The sequence below is a fragment of the Pantherophis guttatus genome, chromosome 1, assembly GCF_059756535.1.
Source record: "Pantherophis guttatus breed Tessera chromosome 1, ASM5975653v1, whole genome shotgun sequence".
In the NCBI taxonomy this organism is placed as follows: domain Eukaryota; kingdom Metazoa; phylum Chordata; class Lepidosauria; order Squamata; family Colubridae; genus Pantherophis; species Pantherophis guttatus.
Genome location: NC_142063.1, coordinates 275,311,632 through 275,333,724, shown reverse-complemented (window position 1 = coordinate 275,333,724; position 22,093 = coordinate 275,311,632). Strand labels below are relative to the sequence as shown.

At 40.8% G+C, this 22,093-nt stretch overlaps 1 long non-coding RNA gene across 1 annotated transcript in view; it reads left to right on the top strand.

The window, feature by feature from the left end:
* The first annotated feature begins 7,778 nt into the window (after window positions 1-7,778).
* The window catches only part of LOC148116859 (uncharacterized), a 30,031-nt gene continuing 15,716 nt past the window's right edge, over window positions 7,779-22,093 (top strand). The window contains exon 1 of the long non-coding RNA XR_015731448.1: window positions 7,779-8,190. This is a non-coding gene — a long non-coding RNA (uncharacterized LOC148116859). The remainder of the gene's footprint in view (window positions 8,191-22,093) is intronic.

Below are 22,093 nucleotides of genomic sequence, written 5' to 3'. Positions count from 1 at the left end.
CTCTCTCCTTCTCCCTCTCCCTCCCTCCCTCCCTCCCTCTCTCTTTCTCTCTCTCTGAGTCAGTCAGTTTTCAACTCCTGGCAATGGCTGAGACAATTCCCTGAAGTTTTTTTCTCCCCTGCAAAGTTGTTCAGAACTTGTTTGCCATTAGTTGCTTTGGGGTGAGGTGGGGGAAAAAGAGAAAGAGAGAGAGAGAGAGAGAGAGAGAGAGAGAGAGAGAGAGAGAGAGAGAGAGAGAGAGAGAGAGAGAGAGAGAGAGAGAGAATGAGAATCAGATAATTGAAACAGCATCTGTGAAATAAATGAAAGCCGAAAGGGAATTTGAAAGGTGACCAGCAGGGATGGGTTCTATTTACCTTTACTACTGATTCACAATGGGATCGCGCGCCTTGCTTCTGCTCATGCGCAGAAACTTCTGTGCATGCGCAGATCGCCGATGATCTGGGGCACTGGGCGGGGCCTCCGGCTGGTTTTACTACCAGTTCTTGGAAACCGGTCCAAACCAGGGGTTTTGCTCATTGCTATCAGTGCTACCAGTTTCCCCACAGTGTATCAGACTGCAGGGTATCACCTATCATTAGTGACCAGCCTGTATCATTCTTCTCACACCAAAAGTGGAAACGTGGAAAGAGCTACATTAATCTGGAAAGATGCTTTCGCTTGTGGAATTTCTGGTATTTGCAACATCCACCATGAATGTTACAAGGGGAAATGTAAATAGGATAGGTCTCCTTGCTGAAAGTCCAGACCAAATATTAAGTTTCAACCTTTTCCATTTTCTTACACTTAAGGTTTCCAATCCCAAGTTCAACATTACTGTTTCCTGTGATTTGAGCGTACAAAATCTTTATATCCAATGCTTTATTTCACTTTGTAGAGCCAGACCAATTCCAAGCCTGCATTTCTGGACCCATGTAGCTAGGACATGTCTACTGACATAAGCATCAAGAATTAAATGTTTCTAAATACTTTCTGCACAGTTTTACTTTTAAGAGACTTTAGATGTGTTTGGATTGGAAGACTTATCTCTTCCTAGCCAGTGTAATCAGTGGAGATGGTTGGAAAACACATTGGGATGGCACCATAGAGAGTAAGGAGATGACCTGGAGAAAAATATGCAGCATATCTCTGTCATGGTTATCTTATTCTCTACAGGATCCAAGTTAGAGAAGACTATTTTTATCTCTTTGACAATTATTTTCTAACAAGATTGTAAAATGACAGGAAATCTTCAGCTTCTATTCTCCTTTGAACGTACAAAGGAGTTAGAGGTATAACGTATTAATGTCTTTTTGCAAACTTTTGACACCTTCTTACAGGATCAGATTAGATGCTATGCAAACAGCACATTAGCAATTATATCAGAAGATTTAAAAAAAAAAAATACACAAGGCACCCCAGAGGTTGCTATGTTGGGTCTTATAGGGAAGTACCTACTTCAACCAGTTTTTTTTTTTATTAGAATTCAGCTGAATATAGCAATAGCACTTAGCCTGTCTGTTAGGACAGGCTTGGGAGTCAGGGTCACAACACTTATATACTGCTTCATAGTGCTTTACAGCCTTCTCTAAGCAGTTTACTGAATCAGCATATTGCCCCCAGCAATCTGGGTCCCCGTTTTATTGACCTTGGAAGGTTGGAAGCGGGGTGAAATCCAGCAAGTTCTGACAGATTCTGGAGAACTGGTAGCAGAAATGTTGAGCAGTTTAGAGAAGCGGTAGCGGAAATTTTGAGTAGTTCAGAGAACCGGCAAATACCACCTTTGGCTGGCCCCAGAGTGGGGTGGGAATGGAGATTTTGCAGTATCCTTCCCCTGCCATGCCCACCAAGCCAAAGCACACCATGCCCACCAAGCCATGCCCACAGAACCGGTAGTAAAAAAATTTGGATTTCACCACTGGTTGGAAGGCTGAGTTAACCTTGAGCCGTCAGGATCGAACTCCTGGCAGTTGGCAGATTTAGCCTGCAATACTGCAATCCAGAGGTGGTATTCAGCAAGTTCTCACCAGTTCCGGAGAACCGGTAGCGGAAATTTTGAGTGGTTTGGAGAATTGGTAAATACCACCTCTGACTGGCTCCGCCCCCATCTATTCTCTGCTCCCGAGTCCCAGCTGATTGGGAAGAAATGGGGATTTTGTAGTAACCTTCCCCTGGAGTGGAAAGGGAATGAAGATTTTACAGCATCCTTCCCCTGCCATGCCCATCAAGTCATGCCCAGCAAGCCACGCCCACAGAACCGATAGTAAAAAAATTTGAATCCCACCACTGCTGCATTCTAACCTCTGCACCAGCACAACTCTGAATATATCCACAGCTTTCTGCCTTTGAGATGCATTCATATCCTCCTGCATAGAGTATTTTAGCTTTTGTGTATTCAAACATGCTTAAACCCACTCTTAATTCCCAACCAATCATCCTAAGAGTCAGCCATGGGTAAAACCTTAGCCAGATTCATAACCATGGATTATTGTTGTGTCAATGTTTCCCTTTCTTTATGCATGGGACCACAAAGCTTTCATTATTTCCTACTAATGTGTTGATTGGCCCTCCCACCCAAGACTGATAGGAAATTCAGAAAGCACCAGATTGGGAATATCTGTGTTGCACATTAGCTGCCTGAGTTCAATCAGTAAGGTCTCCAGTGTTGCAGTATTTCCTTTTGAGCTTTGGAAGGTTCCTCTTTCCTCGCTTGGCAATTTCAGTTTCTGTGGCTCTTTAAAACTGCATTTTGCTATGTTGACTTTTCCTGGAGAGTGTTGATGAAACGACAGTGCTTCTCTGAATGACTGCCAGGCAGTCCCTGATCCCTGTAGCTGCATCTTGGGTTTCTAAATGCCAAACGGCAAAAAACATTAAATCCAACTGACTGATACATAAATTGTTAAGTACTGGAAGAGAAGGGCGCATCTGACATTTGAAAACAGTGTTTACTCGTGTGCTGGTAGGCAGACCCTCTCGGGAAATATGCTTAAAATGAAGAGGGAGATAAAGAAGGAAAAACTCTGCCTCCGATGGACTTCACAAGAAATCGCCAAGCATTTAATAGCTTACATCCGAAGTACGTTCCAATGCTTTGTTATTTAATCATGGGAAAAAAATAATAAATTCAGCCATCTGGCTGAAAGCAGATGATATTTTTCATTCAAGATAAATTAGAACTGTTACACATAACTGAATGTAAGATTTGCTGTACACCTGAATAGGCAATTTGTGCCTCTTTCCCTGTCCTCCCCACCCAACTACAGCTTCCCAGATGTTATGGCTGACAGTGGAAATGTTGGCATTCCTGGGAATTGTAAGTACAACGAGAGGTTACTTTCCCTTCTCGAGTTGCCCTAAATTATTTAAGGAAGGATATTTTACAGTTTTCTGGCTTCTTCAATAAAGCTTAAAGGGTTCCTCGAACAGTCTCTTCTTGCATGTGTGATGTTCCCACATGGTCCCGTTGCTTTTTCCACCTGTCTTCTTACCACAGGTAAGATGTTAGTGATGGATGGACAAAATTGTTGCATGATGACTTTCGACTGTAACAATAGGGGTCATGCTTTTGGGATTAATAGAAGAGAATGGCAAAGGGCAATGTGATGGGAATGTCAGGCATATTTGGATAGGGCTGAGAAGAACTATGATCTGGTTACCTCTCCTTTTGGCAGTTGGGCAAGTTCAGGTGAGGCTTGCTCAGGGATGGGTTCCACTTACCTTTACTACCGGTTCGCAGCGGAAGCGCGCATGCACTTCTGCGCATGCACAAAAGCTTCTGCACATATCACACATGATGACATCATGGTGGGTGGGCAGAGTCTCCCACCAGATTTACTACCGGTTCCATAGAACTGGACCGAACCGGGAGAAATTCACCACTGGGCTTGCTGCTCATTCAGAAGTTGCCGTCTTCTGCAGAGGCAGGGAATTCATGTGGTGCTTGGGCTGATCTGCTAGGTTGCCTGGCACTCCTGGTAACTGGGAAGACCTCCATGCTGAAGCACGCAGAGCTCTCTTTAGCATCCCCTGCACCCTAATCTGCCACTATCTCTGAGCCTACTATCAATCAGAATAGAGCTGGAAGGGACCTTCAAGATCATCCAATCCAATCCTCTGCACAAGCAGGAGACTCTATACCAGTGATGGCTAACCTTTTTGTCATCGTGTGCTGAAAACGGGGCATGGTGGGGTGGCAGACCCCCCTGCACTCCTGCCCCCGTGCATGTGTGTGTGTGACCCCCACACATGTGTAACCCCCTGCGCATACACGCATGACCCCCCCATGCCTCCGGCATGTGCACATATCTCCCACATGTGCCCCGCCCCATGCGCATGCACGACAGAGACCCAAAAATCAGTTGGCCGGTGGGAGGCACGCATGCATGTGAGGTGGAGCTGAGCTGGGCGACGGCTTGCATGCCAGCAGAGAGGGCTCTGCGTGCCACCTGTGGCACACATGCCATAGGTTCACCATCACAGCCCTATACCATTTCAGACAAGTGACTGTCTAGTCTCTTCTTAAAAACCTCCAATGATAAAGCACCCACAACTTCTGAAGGCAAGCTGTTTCACTGGTTAATTGTTCTCACTGTTGGGAAGTTTCTCCTTAATTCTAGGTTGCCTCTCCTCAATTAGTTTCCATCCATTGTTTCTTGTCCTGCCCTCTGGTACTTTGGAAAATAAAATGACCCCTTCCTCTTTATGGCAGCTTCTCAAATACTGGAATACTGCTATCATGTCCCTCTTAGTACTTCTTTTCTCTAGAGTAGCCAATCCCAAATTGTGCAACCATTCTTCATATGTTTTTATCTCCAGGCATTTATTCATCTTAGATGCTCTTCTTTGCACTTTTTCCAAAGTCTCAATATATTTTTTGTAATGTAGTGACCAAAACTGGATGCAGTATTCCAGGTGTGGCCTTATTAAAGCTTTATAAAATGGTACTAATACTTCATGTGATTTTGATTATATGGCTCTGTTTATAGAACCAAGGATTGTATTAGTTTTTTTACCTGCTGCCGCACACTGCTGGCTCATATTTAAGTGATCGTTCAATAGGACTACAAGGTCCCTCTCACAGTTACTGTTTTTAAGCCAGGTTTCGTCTAATCTGTACTTGTACCTTTGGTTTTTCCTGCCTAAGTGTAAAACCTTACTTTTCCCCACATTAAATTTCACTTTGTTGGATAGGGCCAGGGGTGGGCTTCTCAGGGTTTGGCAGGGTTTGGGTGATCCTCTAGCCAAGAATCACTGGGGTTCAGTGAACCCCCAAATGCCACTCCTGAATGGCTGGGAATGGACCATTTTAAGGGCCACTTGATGTAATCTCAGGTGCTACATCTTCCAAAGATTCTCATAAAACTGTAACTATTGATTACCGCTATTATTAATATGAAAGAAAGTGAAAATTTAGGATTACAGAGCAATTATATTAACTGTCCTTTATAGAACACACATGAGAGGAGATCAAATTTAACTTTCATCCTGACCCCACCTATTGCTTTTTGGAATGCAACTCAAAAATCAAATTCAGATCTTCTAAACATCTTTATTTTTAATTTGGGCACGTGCTCAAAAATGGTTTTCTGGTTGCCCTTCACCTAAGTGATTTCCTTCCATAAAGTAGAACGCCTGGCTTTAAAAGAAATCTCTCTCAGCTGTCAAAAAGTGCCTTGTTTGTTCTAGACCAGGGATCTCCAACCTTGGCAACTTTAAGACTTGTGGACTTCAACTCCCAGAAGTCCACAAGTCTTAAAGTGGCCAAGGTTAGAGACCCCTGGTCTAGACTGTCATCAACTTGATGAGGACCAAGGCTATTTCTTATTTTTTGGATAAAAATCTGCACATAGCACCAGGGGTGAAATCCAACAGGTTCTGACAGATTCTGGAGAACCGGTAGCAGAAATTTTGAGCAGTTCAGAGAACTGGTAGAGGAAATTTTGAGTAGTTCGGAGAACCAGCAAATGCCACCTCTGGCTGGCCCCAGAGTGGGGAGGGAATGGAGATTTTGTAGTATTCTTCCCCTGGATTGGGGTGGGAATGGAGATTTTGCAGTATCCTTCCCCTGCCGCATCCACCAAGCCACGCCCACCAAGCCACACCATGCCCACCAAGCCATGCCGACAGAACCAGTAGTAAAAAAAATTGGATTTCACCACTGCATAGCACCTTATCAATAAGAAACCACCAAGATTGCTAGGTAGTAAAATCAAAATTTAGCCAATTATTTTAAATGCATGCAGCATCAATGCATTTTCTGCTTTGTGAAGTGAGGCAGTTATTTGACTAGAATGACAGGCTTATTTAATTGACAAAGTAATGGAAAAACTAGAATCGCAGTGATAGTGAGAACATTAAATATAGAGCTCTTATTTATGAGTCTTTATTTATATTTAAATATAAATATCACCTTTAAAATTGGTGGTGCTCCATTGAAATTATTTGTAAAGGCTAGGTTTTGTTTAAACTTGGTTGTGACAAGAAAAGGGAAAATAAATGCCTGCCAGCACGAGTGAGTATTTGCATTGTGTCCTGAAGGGCAAATTGTATCCAGTAAATGAAAGGTCTGAGAGAGCTAGTAGTTCCACAAATATATCACCTCCTTCTCCTCTTCCTATGATATGCCTGCCTGGAAACTGCCAAGAAACCTACTATATTTTAATCATGTATAGGAAGTAGAATTAGCAAACACAGGAAATGAAGATTTTGAATAAAAAGGAACATTTCCAAGTTGAGAGCCAAGGCATTTGTCTTTTTTAACATTGGCTCTTCACACTTACTTTGTCCTTTGGGTTGCAATGAACAACCTCATTCATGACTTGAAAATATGGAAAATATACTCAGTCCCATTCTTTAGACCAGGGGTGTCCAATGTTGGCAGCTTTAAGACTTGTGGACTCCAGTTGCTAGAGTTCCCTAGCAGGCAAGTCTTAAAGTTACCAAATTTGGACACCCTTCTTTTAGACAGTTAAACGATTTTGTTAAGATAAGGTGTGAAATTTCTGCAAAATGGAGACATCGTTTTTTACAAAATTGCTTCTTCTATAAAGAAGCTTCTATATAAACACATTAGGATTTACAGGATAGTCAAAAAGTCAAAGCGTGTAAGCAGGACATTTGCTCTCCCCTATGCAAATTCCTATCTCATTCCTGTTGACTCTGTTTCAGGGATAGCAGTCACTTGACTTCCCTCCAGAGTGTTGGATTAAGGAGGAAAATGCCACATCAATACCACTAGGACCAAGGACAGTTAAGCCTCATTCATTCATTCATTCATTCATTCATTCATTCATTCATTCATTCACTCACTAGAGACTGGGGACTAGAGAAAGGGAGCACTGTGGAAACAGGACCAAAAAAGTAAGTTACAGAAGGCACATTTGTGTCAGGGTTGAGAAGAGAATGTTGGAAAGGGAATATGTTGGGCTTAGGGCTTGATCAAACAGGAACATTTGGATAGTCTCCTTATGTAGTTGCCATTCAACAGGTGGTCCTCTTGTGGTGTGATTGCAAAGTCGTAGGATCCCAACTCTTCACTTATTTAGGGCCGAACAAAAGGCCTGGAAAAATAGGTTTTTCTGCTGATTTGCTTGAGATCTCAAGGGACAGGATCTCTATGAACGTATTGACATCTGCAGAGGGGTAGTCTTCTCTCACACTGTTTCAATCATTGCAGCACCAAACCAGGCAACAATTTCACAGCTTAGCCAGCTGGAATATGCATTCCATATGATGAATGGTCATGGCTGGGTTTAACTGTCATCTGTCTCTACCCAGACTTGCAGCAAATCGGTGCCAGAAACCAGGAGCGGCCTGATATTGGCCTCAAAACTATCCCAATCCGGCTTAATGCTCTTTCCAGCAGCTTTTTTGCTGGCCCTCTTGCTTCCTGCAGCCCGACAGTTTTCAGTTTCAAATGGCCTAAAGAATTCCAGCACATTTAATACATCTTTCACTGTAATTGGTAAACAGATTTCAGATGTTTGGAGTTTTCTTTTTATGACCGTTTCTTCCCCAACAGAAAGCCAATCTTCTATTCTGGCAGACAGGAAGCGCAGAGAATATGGGACTGGTGCCAGGCAGCTGCAATTGTCATTCCAGCTCTTAAAAGCAAGCCCAATTGGAATAACTTTTCCCGGCTTCCCTGGTGGATTTGCTTTATGAATACTTAGAAGAAGAAGAAACCATGTGATTCCCTTTATACTGTTGGTAAGTTAATTATTGCATGGAAATAAACCTTCTAGCGGCAGAAGAGTGCAGACTGAATGTTAACAGCAGGCAAAGGGGAAGGAGAATCTCACTTGGCTTCCGATACTGGAAATATTGGACTGCAGAAGCAAAGATCAAAAGACTCTGCAGAGCTATAGAATAAGTAGATGTGATCTCTCTTCTTTTAAAGGCTTTTCCAAGGCTAAAATTTACAAGCCTCCTGCAGATACCTTAGAAAGCCATCTAATTCTTTGAGTCGTCTCTTCTGCTGAGCGTGGAAAAAAATCCTGTCTGCCTTTGTAGCTTCTGAAGAATAGTTAGGTATTCATTCAATTCCCCACACTCAAAGCTCTTTTTGTGAAAGACACAGACTAGATCAGTAGGAACATATCTATTTTATTTTTATTTTATTTTATTTTATTGATACCATGCCTTTCTGCTACAGACTACGATACTTTAAATGCCTAAGTAATTTAAAAAAAACAACATACAGAACTCAAGAGATTTTAAAATATTAAAATTTATATTAAAAATGAGCAAGGGCTGAGGAAAGAACTGTGTCTTTATAGATTAAAAAAAAACATGCTAAGAGATTGGCCAAGTGAAATTCCTAAGGGGATTCATTTCATAGCCTGAGGCCAATACAAGAAAAAGCCCTCTTACAAATGTCAAATAAATAGATGGACCTCTGACAGTGGGAATATCTGCAAAAGGGCCTTTTTTTTTTTTTCAGATCTCAAAAGCTAGGCAGGCTCAAGTGTGATCTGTAATCCCTCAGTCAGTGTTTAAGACATTAAAAGTGAGCATCAAGTTATATCACTATTATACTGTATGCACAAAGGGATGGAGTGACCACAGGCAAAGTTTGGGATTATTTATGCTAATTACACACAGTATTGTTTTCAATATTGGAAAGTTGAGAGAGAGAGAGAGAGAGAGAGAGAATGTAAATTCTTGACTGTCCATCTCTCTCTCCTTTTCTCTCTCTCCTTCTCTCTCTCCTGTCTTTTATGTCATTTTTGCCAATTAATTGTTCTTGATGGTTTGTTTTTAATTTTTGCTGGCTGATCTGAGAGCTGTGTGTGCTTGCTGCAATCAGAGAGCCTGCTGGCTGCAAACTAAACTGAAATTATCCATGCAGATCATTCAGTACAGGCATCACATAAGTCCCTGTACTTTGCTCTGGTTAACAAATTAGAGGACACATTTACCACGAATTGCGATTTCTAGACACTGGTTCTAGGACAGGCAAGTGTATATTCCATAATCAACAAACTTCACTTCTTCAAGCACAAAGCACTGAAGATGTCACCTACTGTAGCTGGTAATGAAGTGCCTGAAAATGAAACAGCACCGCGTATTGCAGTTACGAAAATCAGAAGTAAATAAGGTGTAGGCAATTTTACGAAATCCCAAAATCTCAAGAATAGTTGCAACTGATGCACTAATCTTAATTGTACAAAAGCACTCCTCATCACAGTTGCCATCTGCAAGTCCAGTGGCATTCCTAGCTTGCGAATCTGCCCTTTCAGAGGGAATGCATCCCCATCCAAACTGGACTGAGCATCTATCCTCCAATTCCACGTTGTATTTTCTGACAGCACTTCTAATTTGTCTAATTATACTTGAGTTGTTTTCCCTCATCTATGGCATTTATAAAAGTTGACCCTACTCATGCTATAAGGAGTAATGGTGTAGCCCTAACAATATAATAAATTCCTTGAGTTAAGTCGAGGCTGATCTTAACTGAGGAAGCCAGTTCAGCACTTGCATTATGATTGCCTCATAAATGGACCAGTCATCATCCAGTCCATTATTGAACTTAGGTAATGATGAAAGAACTTAACTTTTCTTTCTTTTTTTTAAGTTAAAGAACTGAACTTTTCTTTGGAGTTGATGGTAATGACAAATGGAGCTGGATGTTAATACTTGTGAAAGATGGTGCCTAGGGAGAATGAGCTGGTTTGATGGGCTATAACGCTCCCACAGAGAGGGCCTCCTCAGGGTGCCGTCGGTCAGGCAATGTCGGCTGGCGACCCCCCGGGGAAGAGCCTTCTCTGTGGGGGCACCCGCCCTCTGGAATGAGCTACCCCCAGGGATACGACTGATCTCAGACCTCCGGACCTTCCACCGGGCTCTGAAGACTTTTTTATTTCAGCAAGCCGGGCTGGGTTAAAAATCTTTTAATTGGTGAATTTTATGGGTAAGGGATTTCTAAATTGGGGGAAGCCAAAGAAAAATGTAATTTTGTTTTATAGTATTTTAATGTTTATATTGTATGTTTTTTAATTTTGGCTGTTCTCTGCCCCAAGTCCTTCGGGAGAGGGGGCGGTATAAAAATTTAATAAATAAATAAATAAATAAATAAATAAATAAATAAATAAATAAATAAATAAATAACGAAGGCCAGTTTTCCAGGAAAGGTGCAAATTCCAGAAAAGGGAGTGGGAGAGAAGAGGCAGCACAGGCTGGAGAAGAGGCAGAGGAAGAGAGTTGGTATAGCCATTCTCTAGACTCTCCTAGGGCTTATCTATTAAGATGGGAATAGTAAGCGTTTAGTCTGGCAAGATTCTGTCTATTGTGTATAAGCAAATAAGAACTGAACTCTGTTCTATGTCATTCTTGGGTTTAGTCTGACGATACTGTAGCACAGGGATGAAATGCTCCCAGTATGGACCGGAACGCCTGATCCGGTAACAATGGTGGCGGGTGGTTCGGAGAACCGGTAGCAAACATCCCTGCCCGCCCCCCATGCCCAGTTGAGCCGCGCAATCATCAGAGATTTTTTTTAAATTTTTAAAAGTATTTTTTCTACAATCTCTTCCACAGAAAAAATGCTTTTAAAAGTAAAAAAAAAAGCCTCTGATGATCGCGCGGCTCAGCTGGGATCGTCAGAGGCTTTTCAAAGCATTTTTTTTTACAGCCTCTTCGGCCAAAGATATTGTAAAAAAAATGGTTTTAAAAGTAATTTAAAAAAAGTTGGCCCTGTCCACCCAGTCACATTACCCCCCCACCAAGCCCACAGAACCGGTAGTAACAAATTTTACATTTCACCACTGCTGTAGCATATTGTTGACATACTACTCCAAAACTTGGAGGTCCTCCACCAGCAGTTGCCATTTTAGAAATGAACAGAATGGAGTGAAATGGCACATAAAATTATGTTGATAGTCAATGGAGAAATGCATGCTATTTATTGACCCAGTTACTGGTGGTATATCAACAGGATTAAATGCAGTCCATTCAGACATGCAAGTATTTTTGACATAAATTTTATTGTTGGCCAAGATGATACCATTAGCTACTGCCTGCTCCCACCATCTCGGTTCACCTGATCTGGCCATTACTCATTCACCACATGCTATTCCGATCTCATTCTGGGATAGAGATAGGGAATCTGTGATCAACATGTTCCCTTATGGCCGTGATGGCTAACCTAGCGCTCTCTCTGTGGACATGCGAGACATCATCCCAGTTCAGCTCTGCTGCACATGTCCGTGTGCCTCCCACTAGGGAGCTTGGGTCTCTGCCATGCATGCGCAGGGGCAGGGCGTGTGCAGGGGCATGCATGCATGCATGTGGGTGGGACGCATGCAGGGGGCTGTGCACACATGCACAGGGGCGGGGCATGTGCAGAGGGTGCACATGCATGTGCAGGGCAGGAGCGTATGGAGGGCCATGTGCAGGGGGTGGGTGCATGTGCGGGGGCCGCATGTGCATTACATTTTGGGGGTTTGGGCATATGCACGTGCATTTGCATGTGCGCGCACTTGCGCTTTGGGCACTCGGTCTGGAAAAGGTTAGCCATGGTGATCCTCAAAATTCCCTTTGAACATGATTGCTGGCAGCCCATCACTTTGCCTAGGAAACTAAATGAAAACTAATGCAAGCCCTAAACTAGACACATCATTGGGTTAAAAAAAGTAAACTTCACACACAAGAATTTTAGCTTCTAGTCATTATGAAGAGTGCTCCTGTCTCAGCCTTAAATGTTGGCCACCTCTCAGTATTTTGGCACAAAAGATTTGTGTTTTTTAATCTCCCAAATATTCCAGTCTATAAAACCAATTGATGCTTTGGAGATTCAGTGGTTTTTAGAATTTCTCAAGTAGCTAACATGCAAATTGTCTTTTTCTTTTAATCAATAATTCAGGCTCTCTAAACTTTCTCACTCACTAAGCATCTGGCACTTTGAAAGAATGGAAGAAGCAAAAGGAAGAGGCAATGGGAACAGAGAAATTTTTAAAAAGGGAGAAAACTCACAAAGTGCTGGATATTATACCCACATTAAGTATTTTAATTTAGTGCAGTTTAGCTTCTAGCTAGTACAATGCCCAATTGGGCAACAATAACTGCTTCTGCCACTTTTATTAAATGCCAATTAGATTGATTTGATTGATTTGTGGGAATTTGGTTGGTTTCATGGAAGGAGGCACCAGTCAGCATTTAAGGATCAACCGTTTAGGAGAAACTGGCACCTACTACCATTTGCCTAAGGTGGCCCTGTGTTCATGTTTACAGAAAGAAATGAACTCCCTTCATCCTTAGGTGGGTGAGAAAAACTAAATAGACATGGTTTTACCAAATTGGATAGAAGTATAGAATTTATGCATTAGGTGATTAATATCATAGGAGGTCTTGGTTTTTGCCAAGAAAGAAAAGAGATGGCCTCAGTGGAGTTCAAATGAGCCTTGGAAAAGAGGCATTGATTAGAAGATGAAAATACACCTAGCGTGTTTTAGCACAGTGTCTCCTTAAATATTAGGAATGATTAAGGGGGAAATAATAATTGAGACTGCAATGTTCTTATCTGGAAGTTTGTCCCACGAGTTTGTCAAATGTGCTATGGAATAGATTCATGAATGATTAGATGCCATCAAGTCCAGTGGTGGGTTTCAAATTTTTTTACTCCCGGTTCTGTGGGTATGGCTTCGTGGGCATGGCATGGCTTGGTGGGCATGGCAGGGGAAGGATACTGTAAAATCTCCATTCCCTCCCCACTCCAGGGGAAGGATACTGCAAAATCCCTATTTCCTCCCGATCAGCTGGGACTTGGGAGGCAGAGAATAGAAGGGGGCAGGGCCAGTCAGAATTTTTACTACCGGTTCTCCAGAACTGGTCAGAACCTGCTGATCAAGTCACTGTAAATTTTCAGTAGCCATATAAACAGATCTTCTTTAGGATGTTCTGTCCTCAGCTTGACCTTCAGGTCTTCAAGCATTGCATTTGTCACCACTGTCATCAATTTCATCCACCTTACTGCTAGTTGTCCTCTTTTTCTCTTTCCTCCTTCCCCCTTTTCAGTACCACAGACTTGTCAAGAGAGCTAGGTCTTTGCATAATGTATCCAGAATATGATAATAGAAGTTTGGGCTTTTGTGCCTTGAATAAGAACTCTGGATTGATTTGTTCTACGGTCCATATATATAATGGGGTGTTTTTTTTTTTGACTAACTATGATATTCTCAAGAATCTCCTCCAACAACTAAATTTAAAAGTACTTACCTATTTTTCTTAAAGAGTACATTAAATTAATATTAAAGCGAGTAAAGAAACATACAATATATTAACAATATAATCTCAAAATTAATCATGGTGATATAATTAATAAGGCTGTAATAATGTTATGTAAAAATCCCAGTTGACTAAAGCCATGAATAAAGCCATGAATCTAGAGCTCACCTACCTTTTCTTTACTTTTTTTCTGCACTTTGCATAACATTTTTTTATGCAAAGAAATGTTATACAAAATGCATGGTGAGTTCATATAATTTTTATTTTATTTTTTATTTTATATTATCAAATTTATATACTGCCCTACTCCCGAAGGAATCAGAGCGGTGAACAGCCAAAAAATAAAACACATAGATTACAAAATTTAAAAGACAGTTTAAAACCACATTAGATAATTTGGCCTGGGACAAATTAAAACACCTCCAATATTTAAGACAAACCAGCTGTCAATTTTCTTTTAAAGTCATAAATTCACAATAATTTCACAATATCCAAAGTGAACTTCCAATGGTTTATGAAGCCAGAATATTGAAGCTTATTATTTCAGAGACTGAATGAACAATGTCTACTGCATTTCACAGCTTCTTTCAACCATCGTAGAAGCCACAGTTAATTTCTCCAAGACTTCCAAGCACTATGAAAGCAGAAACAGCATCTGGATCAAATAGATAAATTTAAAAAATGCTTGCATTGATTAAAACTGCCAAGTTGCAGCTAAAACAAACTTGTTAAAAAAAAAAACCCAAAAAGATCTGCAAAAGGTTCTTCCAGACTGAGTTCATCCATCCATCTAGTATAACAAACCCAGTTTACCTGAAATAACAGTTTTACCTACTTTTTTTAAACTGTAGGCTTTTCTTGGATAACAAGTTGGAATTATATCCATGACCTGATGTTTTCCAGTTGTATTTTCCAGTATGAAATGCAGCTATTGAAATAGATCCAGTGGTGGGTTTCAAAATTTTTTACTACCAGTTCTGTGGGTGTGGTTTGGTGGGCGTGGCATGGCTTGGTGGGCATGGCAGGGAAAGGATACTGCAAAATAGATGGGGGCAGGGCCAGTCAGAATTTTTACTACTGGTTCTCTGAACTACTCAAAATTTCTGCTACTGGTTCTCCAGAATGGGTCAAAACCTGCTGAAACCCACCTCTGAATAGATCCCTGCACAAATGGGTATTCCACTACTTAAGAAAGATTTCCTATAATAATGCTCAAATGAAATTTAAAGAAGACATGAATTCCGAAGTTCCTTGGTCCAGACACTTACCAAATCTAGAGTAACCCCCCCAAAGGCACAGAGTTAAACCTACCTTTGCCAATACGTACTTGCTTAATAACATTTTAAGAAAATGTATTTGTCCTTGCCAAATACATTTACTCAAATGAATTCAAATTAATGTAATGAAAGACCTTTGAAAATGCGCAAGTCAACTTTTGGGTTAAAATAATCTGAATCACATTTATCTTACCCAAAACATTCATAAGATTTATGATAAAGTCCCACTCAAGCCAAGCTCAATTTCTGATCTACATAGTTTGCAACTGCTTTCTTCTGGAATATGTATTTTAATTCTCCACACAACTTCCCATTGCTGCACTCATTCAGATAAATGCTTATTTAATTTGAGATTGCTTGAGGATGACTTCATTTGGAAGAAATCCAAGACCAGAGATTTATAGTTGGTAACCCATAATCTGTCTAACCCTCAGTATTGAAATGGCTTCAAAATTGCTATGTGGAATGCATATAAAGCTCCCTGAATACAGTCAGGTGCCACTGATCTATGTAGCACAGCTTGGTCCATTTTGCATAGGTGCATGCTGAAGGGAATGTCAAATGGTTGACCTGCAATGAACTATATTCAGATTAATATTCTATAATAACTTGATGATGTTACTGCAGTAAGCCCAGGGAGAGGGGGAGACATCTGCCACAACTTGCATATAAGGAAAAAAGCAGCTTTTAAGAGTGTGTTTATGAGAAAGAAAGAATGAAAGGGATCATAAAGTGCACTGCTGCTTGCACTATTCTTTTAAATCTTTGCTATTTGGTAGAACCACTAATGGATAGACATAATGTCTCTGTTATTGAATGATGACTATGAATTTGCATCAACTTGCATTGGCTTGCAAATATTATACTGTATATGCTACACGAAAATTTAATCATTCATATAGTTGGCCGAATAAAATAGCCTAGAAATGAGAAACAAAACATGTACCGTATTTTCCAGCCTATATGACGACTGGGCATATAAGACGACCCCCGACTTTTCCTGTTAAAATATAGGGTTTGGGCTATACTCGCCATATAAGACTACCCCTCTTCCAACGCACACCAAATAAAAATTAAAAAAACATCAACTGGCTCACCCACAATGTAAAAGCAGCTGTGCTAGACCCAAAATGGCCCCTGCAACAAGCAGGAACCTCACACAGCCACAAAAAGCCCAAAAAAACAACTTTCACACTTTACACACACATACAGCTTTGTGAGATTTTGTGTGTTAGTGTAGTTAGAGAGAAACACTACAGAAACACACTAAATCTCAGAAAGCTGCACAAATATTATTTTTTTTAATTTTTATATGAAAACTAAATTTAAAACTTCCTAAACTTTAAATGGCTAGGTCTAAAAAAGAACAACTAAAAAAAAACCCAATTAACTATTTTTTTTAAAGCTCCCAAAGGGGAAAAAAACTTACCCAATAGATCAGGGGTCTCCAACCTTGGCAACTTTAAGACTTGTAGACTTCAACTCCCAGAATTCCTCAGCCAGCTTTGGTTTGCTGGCTGAGGAATTCTGGGAGTTGAAGTCCACAACTCCCTGCCTGCTTGATTGCAGGCAGGGAGTGGCTTGCTGATGGAATGGATTCAGGCAAGTGAAGCAAGGCAAGCGTTGCGACTAGCAGCTAAGGTAAGCAAGCTGGAGGGGGAAAACTTTTTTCCTTTTACATGGCTCTGGCGATCCCAGCTGAGTTGCCTGATTAGCAGGCAAAGCTGGGATCGTCAGAGCTTGGATCGCCAGAGCCATTTAAGGCTCGTCAGAGCCTTTCGGGCTGGTCTGCCTGGTTACAGGAGAACGACACCTGGCGTATAAGATGACCCCCAACTTTTCAGAAGATTTTCATGTGTTAAAAAATTGTCTTATACGCCGGAAAATACGGTATCTCATGTTACCCTCTTATTACAGTCCTTGGCCTGATGACAACCCTGAGATAATCTTTGGTAGATTTTTAGTACATTTCATAAATGTAGCTGATTCCCTATTACAGCCATACAATTTTGCTGATATCAGCATGTCCTGAAGCAACACATTCTATAAGTTAATTATGTGCCGTGATTCTATGTTACATTAGTTTGCAAAAAGCCACACAGTCTACTGGTATCATCCAAGCTAATTATACTTTTCATCTCCATGCCTCTCATCTCCTGGGTGGACAAAACTGGTAGAGCAAGCTGCTTCCTTAAATATGAGACATTCCCAGACTTGGAGGGCTGTATATTGGTCTCCAGAAGGATAGGCCCTAACATTCCTATGAAGATAGCTAAGGCTTAGAATTGGTAAAGAACAGAACTAGTCAGGTTAGGAATTAGGAAATGCCCCCTTTATACAAACGGGGATTGCTGTGTCAGCATGGATCCATGTAAGAGCCTTTCAGACATGGAGCCTGGGATACTGTCAACAAGACTGTCAAACTGGGGTGAAATGCTCCTGGTTCGGACCGGATCACCTGATCTGGTAGCGATGGAGGCGGGTGGTTTGGAGAACCGGTAGCAAAAATCCCTGCCCACCCACCCCCATTGCCCAGCTCAGCCGCGCAATCATCAGAGACTTTTTTAAAAAAATTTAAAAGCATTTTTGGCCAAAAAAATGCTTTTAAAAGTTAAAAAAAAAGCCTCTGATGGTCATGCGGCTCAGCTGGGATCATCAGAGTCTTTTAAAAGCATTTTTTCTACAACCTCTTCAGCCGAAGAGGTTATAGAAAAAAATGTTTTTAAAAGGAAAAAAAGCCTCTGCCGATCAAGCAAGTCAGCTGGGATTGTCAGAGGCTTTAAAAAAAAAAAAGAAAGAAAGAAAGCTTCTGCCGATCAGGCAACTCAGCTGGGATCGTCAGAGGCTTTTCAGCTGAAGAGGTTGTAGAAAAAATGGTTTTAAAAGTTAAAACGCCCACTCAGTCATATTACCCCCACCACCACCAAGCCACGCCGACAGAACCGGTAGTAACAAATTTTACATTTCACCATGGGCCACGCCCATGCCAGCTCCAGGAAGGGGAAAAAAACATCACGATACATCACATGACAGCAACATGACCCAGTGAAGTTGACACTCGTGCTGTAGATGGTGCAAAGATCACAAGATCTGATGAAAAGGAGGTGAAATGAGACTGAGGAAAAACAGCTTCCATTGGTCAATATGCACGATCATCTTAATTCATCTACTGTACAGGTAGACTTTGACTTACAACAGTTCATTTAGTTACCGTTCAAAGTTACAACAGCACGGGAAAAAAAGTGATTTATGACCATTTTTCATGTTTCACAATCCCCATGGTCATGTGATCAAAATTTGGATGCTTGGCAACCTGTTCATATTTATGATTGTTGCAGCTCCTGGAGTCATGTGATCTCCTTTTGTGATCTTCTGACAAGCAAAGTCAATGGGGAAGCCAAATTCACTAAATAACCATGTTACTAGCTTAACAGCTGCAGTGATTCACTTAACAACTATGGCAAGAAAGGTCGTAAAATGGGACAAAATTCACTGAACAACTGTCTTGCTTAGCAACAGAAATTTTGGGCTCATATGTGGTCGTAAATTGAGGACTACCTATATTTTACTCTCTCCTAACCAGTGGTGGGTTGCTCCCAGTTCGCACAGGTTCGCAAGAACTGATAGTAAAAAAATTTAATAGTTCAGAGAACCAGTAATCACATTGGCCGGCCATGTCCCCAAACCAATCCCTGGCCCGGTCGCCGCTCACTTGCCCCATCTCATCAGAGGCTTTTTTTTTTTTTTAACTTTTAAAAGCATTTTTTCTACAACCTCTTCGGCCGAAAAAATGCTTTTAAAAGTTAAAAAAAAAAAGCCTCTGATGATCCCACAGCTCAGTTGGGATCGGCAGAGACTTTTCAAAGAAGAGGTTGCAGAAAACAATGCTTTGAAAAGTCTCTGACAATCCCAGCTGAGTTGCCTGATTGGCAGAGGCTTTTCAAAGCATTGATTTCTGCAACATCTTAAGGTTGTAGAAAAAATGCTTTTAAATGTAAAAAAAAAAAAAGTTGGCCATGCCCACCTAGTCACATTACCACCCCACCAAGCCACGCCCACAAAATAAGCCATGCCCACAGAACCGGTAGTAAAATATTTTAGAACCCACCCCTGCTCCTAACCCAAGCTAATTGACAGCCTCTTTCCAGACACTTGCTCTCTGGAGATTTCCTAAATTGTCCCAGCTCCTTTTTTAATCAACCAACCAACCAATTGGCCATTATAGCTATTTGTTCTTAACTGACTCTTAGCCTCTGCCTTCATTCTTGCTGCTTCCCAGTTTCCTCCCATAACTGCAGTCTTCTAGCTCCAATAAGTCCCGTACTCCAAAGGCTGTTGCCACGGCCTCAACCCCAGCTTTATTTTGGATTTCAATTGGATTTGAGCCAGACAGCTGAGAGAAGCCAACAGGGGTGCCAAGCAGCTGCTGTCTCTTTTGCTTGCCTCTCAAATAGCTATCAAAGAAAATGCTACAGAGAGAGATAAAGAGAGAGAGAGAGTGAGAGAGCACAGCAATAAGAAGGCCCTTTGTTTTGTCTCTGGTGCCAGTATTCCTGAAGGAACTGGTTGGGTGAATATTATGTTTCTCAGAGGGAAACTACTCCCAGTTGCTGGATTCTTGAGCTACAATTATATCTTGGCTAAATTCCATGATAGAGGCACCCATTCCTTGGTTCTTCTACTCTATAAAAACAGAACCCTAGCCTGATGGAACTGGCTGTCAAAAGACCTTCTCCAAGGTCATGTCATACAGATCCTTTGAACTACAGCATCCATCATGCCCAGCCAGGTTGATCAAGACGTGCCAGATTATGAGAGGCTCTCTATTTATATTGGTGAATAGATGGCATCTGTGCCTTCCAGCTGTTAAATCCAACTCCCATCTACCTCTGAAAGATTTATAATCTAAAACCTTTGGCCAGGATAGAACAATGAATTTGATCAAGCAAAGTGTAGCATTAATCTTTTACAATTAATTTTTGGACAAAGTGCTGGACAAGTCTTTGCTGATTTCTTCTGTAAGTTAGAGAGCCTTGAAATCATTTATCCAGTTTCACAGTCTGATAAATGGAGACTGGAAGCTGAATTCGATACAAAATAAACAATAATAGCTGAGTTAGGAAAGGTACTGAATCAAAAGATACTAAATCAAAATAAAGTTTTGATTTGTGAGGCATAGCATGTTGAATGAACCAAATCAAAGTTTATTTGACAAATTTCAGTTTTGCAGACCATTTCTTAGCATGACATATCGACCCAGTTCGTGGTGCTCTTCTCTTATATCTTATATCTAACCATCTTCATAGTTTACAGTTGATAGGTGTATTATATATTACTATTCATTTTATATCAGAAACTATATTCTTTGGCTTCAGCCCTTTACTCCGCTCTTCCACAGCTAGGTTGTCGAAATTACAAACAACAGTTTCAGTGGACATCAGTCTGGGAATTTTTGTGAAATAAACCTTCTTGAAATAAAAAATTAAATTATATCAAGAAGGAAGAAGCTTAAAAAGCTTAAGCAGTAAAACATGCAAAGTTCTGGGACTTGTTCATTTATATTGATTATACCTACTCATTTTGTACTGAATATTTTGATTATTAAAATGCTTAATTAGTAAGATGCTATAGTCTGTATATTTTATTTATTTATTACATTTATAAGTATTATACTCATACAATGCATATAGTCATGTCTAGTTTTATCATACAAAGTAACTTGTGTTGATGCAGCTGCAGAGATGCTCTCCTACATGTGGTAAACCAGGCAACATCATACAGTAGTATTGCCTGTCACTGGCTCATTCTAAGAAGTTACTTCCCAAAATCAATAGATTTTAGAATTTTGTGCTATCCAAAATGCTTTATCATAGCAGTGCTGTTGGACTTTTCTGCTAGGATTGGCAGCTTCTCCTCCATTTGTTTAAATGATTTATTTTAATTTGATACCTTGTTTTGAATGCATTAATTCTCGAAATCACCTAAAGTCCAGCTGGTGTCTGGCAGATGGATAAATTTCATAAGCAAATACAATAAATAATAAAGATTAAAAATAGGTTCTCTATAGCTGCAAAGAAAGCAGAAGGGCAGTTTTTCTTGAGATGGAGCAAACATACTTGTTTATTGTTGACTTATTTTATTTATTTATTTATTTATATCCCACCTTCATTGTTTTTACAAATAACTCAAGGCAGTGAATGTATCCAGCATACCTGTCTCCTCTTATTTTCCCCACAACAACAACTCTGTGCAGTGAGTTGGGCAGAGACAGAGTGATAGCTCAAAGTCACCCAGCTGGATTTCATGACTAAAGTGGGACTAGAACTCAAGGTCTCTGGTTTTTTATCCTAGTGACTTAACCACTAGATCAATGACATACAAGATTATTAGGGGACTGGAGGCTAAATCATATGAAGAATGGTTGCTGGAATTGAGTATGTCTAATTTAATGAAAAGAAGGACATGGGTTGACATGATAGCACTGTTCCGATATCTCAGAGGTTGCCACACAGAAGAGGGAGTCCACCTATTCTCCAAAGCACCTGAAGACAGGAGAAGAAGCAATGGATGGAAACTAATCAAAGAGAGAAGCAACCTAGAACTAAGGAGAAATATCCTGACAGTGAGAACAATAAACCAGTGGAACAGCTTTCCTTCAGAAGTTGGGAGTGTTCCATCACTGGTGGTTATCAAGAAGAGATTAGACAGACATTTGTCCAGAATGATATGGGGTCTCCCACCTGATCAGGAGGTTGAATTAGAAGACCTCCAAAGTCCCTTCCAATGCTGTTTTTCGGTTCTATTATTCAAAAGGGTCTTCCCATTTTATTCACCCAACAACTGCATGGTTAGATTAACAGGTCATAGTTCAAGATTCAAAAGAGTTCCACCACAGATTTTGTTCAGAACTTAATAGCATGATCTGCCAATAGAGACTCCATCTTGGCAGAGAGAACAGTGGTACATGGTGGATGTAGCATCTAAAAATGCTACTAATTATAGGTATGCACATATGAGGAAAATGCTCATTGTTCAAGGATTTCTCTGATGCACTTGAAGCCTAAAGTCCTCTGTCCATGTTTAGCTTTAATCCAGGAGAAAACAGATGTGAC